The sequence below is a fragment of the Coffea eugenioides genome, unplaced genomic scaffold (genome assembly GCF_003713205.1).
Source record: "Coffea eugenioides isolate CCC68of unplaced genomic scaffold, Ceug_1.0 ScVebR1_2378;HRSCAF=3396, whole genome shotgun sequence".
In the NCBI taxonomy this organism is placed as follows: domain Eukaryota; kingdom Viridiplantae; phylum Streptophyta; class Magnoliopsida; order Gentianales; family Rubiaceae; genus Coffea; species Coffea eugenioides.
The window spans coordinates 1-7,921 of record NW_020862859.1 but is presented as its reverse complement, the minus strand read 5'-3'; the positions used below and the strand labels follow the sequence as shown (position 1 = coordinate 7,921).

General features: G+C 38.3%; 1 long non-coding RNA gene across 1 annotated transcript; it reads right to left on the bottom strand.

The window, feature by feature from the left end:
* Positions 1-3,232: 3,232 nt before the first annotated feature.
* LOC113756511 lies at positions 3,233-5,400 on the bottom strand. The gene is made up of 3 exons (XR_003465979.1): positions 5,323-5,400; positions 4,195-4,258; positions 3,233-3,378 (listed from the first exon to the last, which is right to left on the bottom strand). It is a non-coding gene; the product is annotated as an uncharacterized LOC113756511 (long non-coding RNA).
* Positions 5,401-7,921: the final 2,521 nt, after the last annotated feature.

Here is a 7,921-nt window from a genome sequence, read left to right as displayed (position 1 = left end):
ATTCTTGCTAGCTCTTTAACCCATACACTCTGTACATTAAATCATTTCTTCCCTTCGAGCGACAAACGATAAATTTTTAACTCAAAGACCAAAGTAGGGCAATAAACTCAGGGATAAGGATCCAATATTGCACCACCACCAATATTTCATAGCACTTATTAAAACAGCAGGTACCAAGTCCACTGTTCCTAAGGGAATACATCTTGCTATATAAAAATGTCACTATGCATAGTCCAATGATTATAACTTATCCAGGCAAAAACCTCATTAATGGCTATTCAACTTGGCAAATGTACTGGTACAAACTTATTCTGTACCTCTTCTGGAACCCCTTCATATTTCCTTTCAATCGTATGTTCTGATGCAATAGTTCAATGTTCTCTAGGTATTTTGGTTCCCATCATCTTTCCCAGTACTCAGTTCATCTCTTTTGGAACTCTATTTCTTTTTGAATAACCTCTATTTTCTTATGCAGATCAGTCACATTTGTCATCTCACTAATTCACTTATCTCGATAGTAGCTTGCCAGTAAATCAAAGGAGCAAAGTAAGTAACTAATTACAATTGGAAACTCTAGTCATATAACTTTTAAATTCATTCTCCTCCGATCCTACCACAAGGAATTAAACGTAGCTATCCTCAAGTGAGATAGACAAGATAATAGAATACAGGTAGGCTAATAGCTCAGAATACAATGCCACTCATTCTTATTCGGGAATTTCAATACGAGAGTATCCTTATCACTTATGCACATAGCAACCCTAAAGCGTACTTTATGTGTCGGAACTTCTACCTCCTATCTCAATCTCTTGCATACAGGTATAGAATCCAATTCTTTTCTCAAATTCCCATGCATAATTCCAAAACTCACGATCTCGCCACGATCATAATCGAGTCAAGTCCATACTTAGACATTAGTGGATAGGTGTCAAGGAAGCATAGGAAAGAATGTCACAAGAGGAGTAGAAATATCCATATAGTTGTAATCAAACCGCCCCACATTCGAAATAAACACTTATCATGTCTTCACAGTCATGGGTGAAGGAAACAGATCTTCAGTGCAAATTTCTCGACGTACAGTATAATCCACCATCTATAGAAACCCTGTCAGACTATTTTGAGATTAGTCCATGATAGCTTCCGAGATTTATTCCCTCAATCAGTCCAATAACTAGGTCAAATATTAGGATCTTTCGCGCCTTGACTTTTGCCATTAAAACTTGTCTCAAGTGCAATCAAGATACAGACCCTTATTCTAGGGCTCTCCACTTTTTGGTACTCAAGTACAAGAATCCACAATAAGGTAATTCACAACTCGAGCCGGCCGGTCCTAAGAGTAAATCACCCATATTACAGATTCCTACCCGACGTACATATCTATTCCTCCCAAGTATCCTGATAAAGGGTTTACGCTTATAACATTCATGATTCATAGCTTACGCCCAAAAAGAGCACCTAGTCCTTTCCACTGACTCACATAATCGAAACAATAACACCACTTGGCCCCAAGCTCACTTCGCGCAGAGACCACGCGAAGCAGTAAAATATCTTCCATTCTTTCAAACCAGTTCTCGGCAATTTCGGGATCTAGTTATCCAAGAAATTTAGGAGGTGTGAACTTTTGGAACTGATTTAGGACTCTATCTTCACTTACTTCAAGGTTCCTTTACTAGTTACCCGGTGTTTGACCTTGTTGGTCAACTGAATGGCCAGTAAACAGTAGATCCGTCATACGATTGATAGCTGTAGCTACCTGGTCCCCTACTCCACCTCCGGGTCCCTGGTTCTAATTGACTACAAACCTTTATTCCTCTTCTTGGTCCTGGACCTATTCTCCTTTATTACTCACTGGTCTAGGGTCCAAGTATTTTAACCAATGGGTAAGTACGTGTTGGTACATGATAGATGATTATTCCTTTTCAAAAGTCAAATAAAATGAAATCGGAGTCACAATAAGCGAGTGAAAATATAAAGCAATTAAATGCCAATGTCGTAATAAAGTCGAGGTCAAAGTCACCGTAACAGTCACAGGCCAATTCACAGTCACAGTCAAAGTCAAAGTATTATACATTCCAAGGCTCATAGTAGTTGTTTGTAAGATAACTAGACCAAAAGTATCAGGTACGAGACTCACAGATACAAATACAGTCATACAGTCATATCAAGGAAAAATCCAGTGCAAGTAGTCAAAAGAAAATTGTACAACCACCGAGTCACCACATCCCTTATCCTTTCTATGTATAGTAGTCAAAATCATCCAAAGTAGTAGCCTAGAGGTGTAGGCTTAGTTTGATGCGGGACTAGCTGACCCTCCTCCGGTCTAGGCAAGGTCAACACTTGCCTCGTCTCCAATGTTAGAGACTTCACCACTTAAGTCTACTGAAGTCCCCAAACAGGTCATCACAAACATTCAGGTTTGACTCGACTCTATTCCTCACTTTTATTGCCCCCTAAACGCGTTCCTGAGCTTCTCCAAGTTACATACAAAGATTTACCAATCCTTTGATGGCCTTCAACCATATCATACCTGTGCTCCTTAATTCGATCGGCTTGCATTTTAGTAGTTCTTCAGCTTTAAACCTAGCATTGTCCCGGGCAAGCAACTTTCGCTCCTTCACAACGGCCAACACTACACCATTAGAATAGGTAAAATTTGCAGACACTCACACCACTTGTAGTGATTAGATAAGCCCCAATAGGCTCTAGGCCTCCGGGTCTGATTTGATACTAAATCATCGGTAAGTCCCCACGGGATGGCTCGCCAACCGGTCTATTACTAGGGCCGCCAGATTCATCCAGCCTACACAAAGTGTAGATAAACTTAAGTACTCTTAAGGGAAAATAATCAAATATAATCCTCAAGTCGAAAATTCCTAACTCGCCCAAACCAATTCAAACCTAGGCTCAAAATTTTTTTTTTCCTTCCAGTGATCACTTAACTTTCAAACCAATCCCACAGTCCAGCATCCTGAGCTTTTATGTCTAGGATACTCTTCAAAGATCTGAAGCCTAAGCTCTGATACCAACTGTGACAGCCCCACCTCTCCCTAGGGCAAACCCCAGGGTATCAACGGACTGCCTGCCCAACTCTCGCCAGGACTCAGTCGTTCAAAGTACTAATATCATCAATGAAACGAATGTAACATTTGACAATGCAGGGGATTGAAACACTAACTCAAACATAATCACTAATTCAACAATTCAGCTTAGTACATATATCATCGTATGCCAACTTACCACGCTTCACTCAAAATTACATAATATAAATCACCCTTAAGAATTTAAGCTTACAAGTCTGCTTAAACGAAAGTTACAACCTCAAAACGCAAGAACGGCAAAATAAAGCTAAGAAAGCCCTCGATCAAATCCCTTCCCGATCTGTTAAGGAAAACAAAGGGAATGGAGTGAGCTAAAGCCCAGTGAGGTTCCAGGTAAACAAGTAAACACATAGCCACATAAAATCACAAAATAGCCAACTAAACACCGTACAGTAAAATAACAGTTCAATTCAAGGATACGGGTGGCTTTCAAAAGCCAAAGGTCCACTTGAGCTTGATCATAATTGCCTCCTGTTGACACTCCGTCAACACTTGTAACAGTATATAGGTCCGTAGAACACCACTTTCACCAGTCTCCGTCCACCAAACAACCCCCCACCGGGCCCGCACTCCATAAACAGTAGTTTGGTAATACTCGAGTATACCAGGAATCCGAGTTTCCAATGCTCAAGGATTCCAATGAAACAGTATCAAGCCGAGGATTTTATCACTGGTGGTGCTGGACAACACAACAAGCAAGCACAGCGGCTATGCTTCACCAGGGACCTCCAAGCAAGATTCAATTTCCAGTGAACAGTAAACAGTCCTCAAGGTTTATCGGCCTTCTCGACCAAGCCCTTGCTGGCTCGATACAACCGACTCACCTATGAGGTTGGGTACCCGAACAGTAACAGTAGTTGGTGGAATGTCATCCACGCAACTTAAGCACAGTCATGTATAGCAATATCTCATTTCATGTTAATTCATTCAGTAAGTAGAGCCTCAGTGAAAAGAAAAAATAAGAAAGGTCGAGTGCGATAAAGTACACACTCGCCTCAATTTTAATTAAAACAGTTTTGGCTCAAACAATAACAATTCAATACTTTCAAGTACACGAATATTTCTCATAACAAGTAGCAGGTAGTGGAACACTCACCTGTCAAGCAAAAGTAATAATCGACGTCAAACGTCTCAGTTACGATCACCGTCGTTGCCCAAACCTAGGTCAACGAGTGAAAACATTAATAATTGGATTCGTTCCCTACTAAAGTATAGGTTCATTAAGAGGCCAAGTGAGTAGCTTAAGCTACTTAATCCGGCATGCAAATAGGGTCTAAACCACGGTGAAAGTTCATGGAAAACAAGTCTAGTATGTACATGAAAGTTTGGCAAAAGAAAAGTTTCACTACAGCTCAAAGGCTTCATTACGGGTTAAACTGTCTCGCCCGGCCAGCCTCGGGGAAACGGTCATTGCTCATTGTGGGAAAGTCAGAATTTGGTTCCGTCAGTTGCATTGGAAACTAGGTTCATAAGGCTAAATTTGTCTAGAAGAAACCATTTCCAAAATCCCAACATAAGTGGCTCAAAATTAAGAAACCAAATGAACTTTCTGGACTGTCTCGGATGAACAGTACTTCCCGGACAGCCAACTTTCCAGACTCGCCACGGATCGCTCGGGATGAACCAGAAAATGAGCTTTGTACCGTTTTAAAGCTCTAAGAGTCTACTTTCAATTGCCATAAACGGCACTCAATTCTGATCAGTGAGTAACACGTTATGACCTTAACAAGATGGCTGGACAGAAAATTTCTGGACCTAGTCCAGTTTTCCTCCTTTGTTTATAACTCAAAATTTATTCAACCAAATTGGCTAATTTTTTTGTAGACAACCTCCACACACATAACCCAACATATAATACTCACATTTGTAGCCAAAATGTGCATGAAAATATCAAGGAAAAACCGGGCAGCAAGCTTAAAAAGTTTCGGTCAGCACACTTTAAAAAATTTCTAACTTCTACTCTTCTTGTTATTTTCATTCCTTGCACATAACAAGTATTAGATCCAACTAAATAGGGGTTTAAAACATATCAATACTTCATAAACACACATGAATAAGGGTTAGACATTTCATCAAACACTTGGTATGCATATTAGTAAACCTAACCATTACTTGATTAACTCAAGAAACTAACCCCAAATTCAACCATAACAAGTTGTTTTCACCATTTCAACCTCAAGTAGATGATATAACATCATAAACCCAAATTTTAAAGATTACATACCTTACTTACAAGTTGCTTTGGTCACCAAACAAACCACCACAATAGAAGCTTTAGGCTTGAAACAACCTCAAAGATTGAATGAAATTTTCTCACAAACTCTAGATCTTTCTCTTTTGGTTTTTGTTCAAGATCAAACTAAGGTTGTCATAGCAAGAAGATGGAGTTTTCTTCCTTCCCTTGGAAGCCCTTAAGGTGGACGAAATTTTGGAGGAAAATGAAGCAAAGTTGGTTTAAAATTCCTCTAATCCTTTGGTCAAACAAGATACATGGCTAGGGTTTTGCCACATGGCTCCATTATTGTCCTAACCTTTCTTAATCGTTGACTAATGCCATTCTTACCTTTCCAAATGCACCAATAATTATTCAACACCTCTAATCTCTCACATAAAGTCTCTACCACTAATAAAAGAACACTTGGACAATTACAAGTGGTGAATTATTTACAACCTAGCTCAAGGAAATATTTTACTTCAAGTAAAATGAATTGAAATGAAATGCATGGAAATTATTATAACACATAGAAAATAATTTGTAAGGGCATATATTAAATGGTCTAGATCTTATAATAAGGCATGTAAGTAAGAAAATTGTGTTTTAAAGTGAGGGTCAATACAAGGGATTTGTTGTAACACATTGTGAAATATAATGCCAGGGCATATAAGAGGTGGTTTAAATCTTGGTGCAAGGCATGTAGTTTGGGGAAATTGTATTTTAAAAATGAGGGTTCTCACACTCTCTCCCCCTTAAAGAATTTCGCCCTCGAGATTCTCAGCTTGATTACTGAGTAGTTCAAAATATTTTCGATGAATATCCTTTTTAACTCTCTCGAGTCTTGTGAGCGCATGCTTTAGTAAGACCAGCAATACAAAGCCATATTATGTAGGAATTGAAGCTACAAATCTTTATTTAGAACATGTTTCAATTTACAAGTTTCATAGTTGTATAACCTATCGAAATATAATACTAGCTTGTTCCCATCGAAGAATAATCCTTATGTCCTTACTAATCAATGTTGCAAAAGTCATTTAGAGCAGAAAAGTATCACTTATAGCCAAACGTTTAGAGAAAGTAGAAAAGACGTTCAAAATGCAAATGCAAAGTTGTAAACTGTCCGACCTAAGGTGGTTTGAAGAACTCATTTTCCTTTCATTTAAGTCTCGTTTCTACTCATAAACCAACCTCAAAATAGTTTACCAACTCCAATCCTAAAGTTGGGAATGTAAGTAGGAATAATCCTAGGAAAAATAGAAATTTTTTTAGTTTTGCGTGATCTCATTTGAAAATCTTATCTCGAGCTTCTTATGTCCAAAACTTAAAAAACTTTATACCGTCGGAATATGGATTCAAATTGTTACAACTTTCTAGAAGGTACCATTGTAAGATCCAATCCACGAGTCGGTCAAATTCCAACCTAAAGTTGCTGCTTCACCCAGTAACAGACAGAACAGGTATACAGTTTCAGTCAACTTTGAAAAATCATAGATATTCATGGAAATTGAGAGATACTCTGAATCTAGTTTCAAACATAATAAAACTCAATTTTGACTTTTCTACATCAAGATATAACAAATTCTGTAAAACCTTCCAAGGTTCCCTGCGGAAAAAATTTTCAGCGGCACATCCTTTGTGTTTACTAACTTTTCCTAGCCCATTCAAGGCTTCATTCTTCCCATGAAATAGCTTCAACTCAAGCATATAAATCAAGCCCACAACTCACTACATCAAGCATATAACCGTCTCTACTCAAGTTTAGCAAAATGAAACCCAAAGCTGAAATTCTTAATCACAAGCTTGAATTTTCTTTAGGCAAGTCATAACAAAGCTATCAGACCATGGTCAGTACTTAAGCATGACGTGTGGTAGAAAATTCACCATAAAACCATAAATTACCATAACACTAGTTCAACCCATGAAATTTTCCATAAAGCTGCCAAAAGTACTACCTTAATCCACTAGTTTTCCTATATTGGTAGTAGAGGAAAATTGCTAGCCAAAGTTACCTTGTAACCTCAAGAAAGATGGAAATCCAGGGCTTCTTCCTCAAAAATCGCTCCACCAATACCTTGAAATCTTTCTTAGTTAACATTTCCATGGAGTAACTTCAGATTCAAGTACAAAATTGAGGTTGGAGTTGGAGGTCTCTCTTTGGTTTCTCTTCTCTCTTGGTTCGGCCAAGTAAGAGGGAAGATGAAGACAATTCGGTCAAATTTTTGATTTAGTCAAGGTGAAAAATGTGACGCAAACCTTAATCTCGATAGAAAGAAGAGTTACAACATGGTTACTATTCTTGCTAGCTCTTTAACCCATACACTCTGTACATTAAATCATTTCTTCCCTTCGAGCGACAAACGATAAATTTTTAACTCAAAGACCAAAGTAGGGCAATAAACTCAGGGATAAGGATCCAATATTGCACCACCACAAATATTTCATAGCACTTATTAAAACAGCAGGTACCAAGTCCACTGTTCCTAAGGGAATACATCTTGCTATATAAAAATGTCACTATGCATAGTCCAATGATTATAACTTATCCAGGCAAAAACCTCATTAATGGCTATTCAACTTGGCAAATGTACTGGTACAAACTTATTCTGTA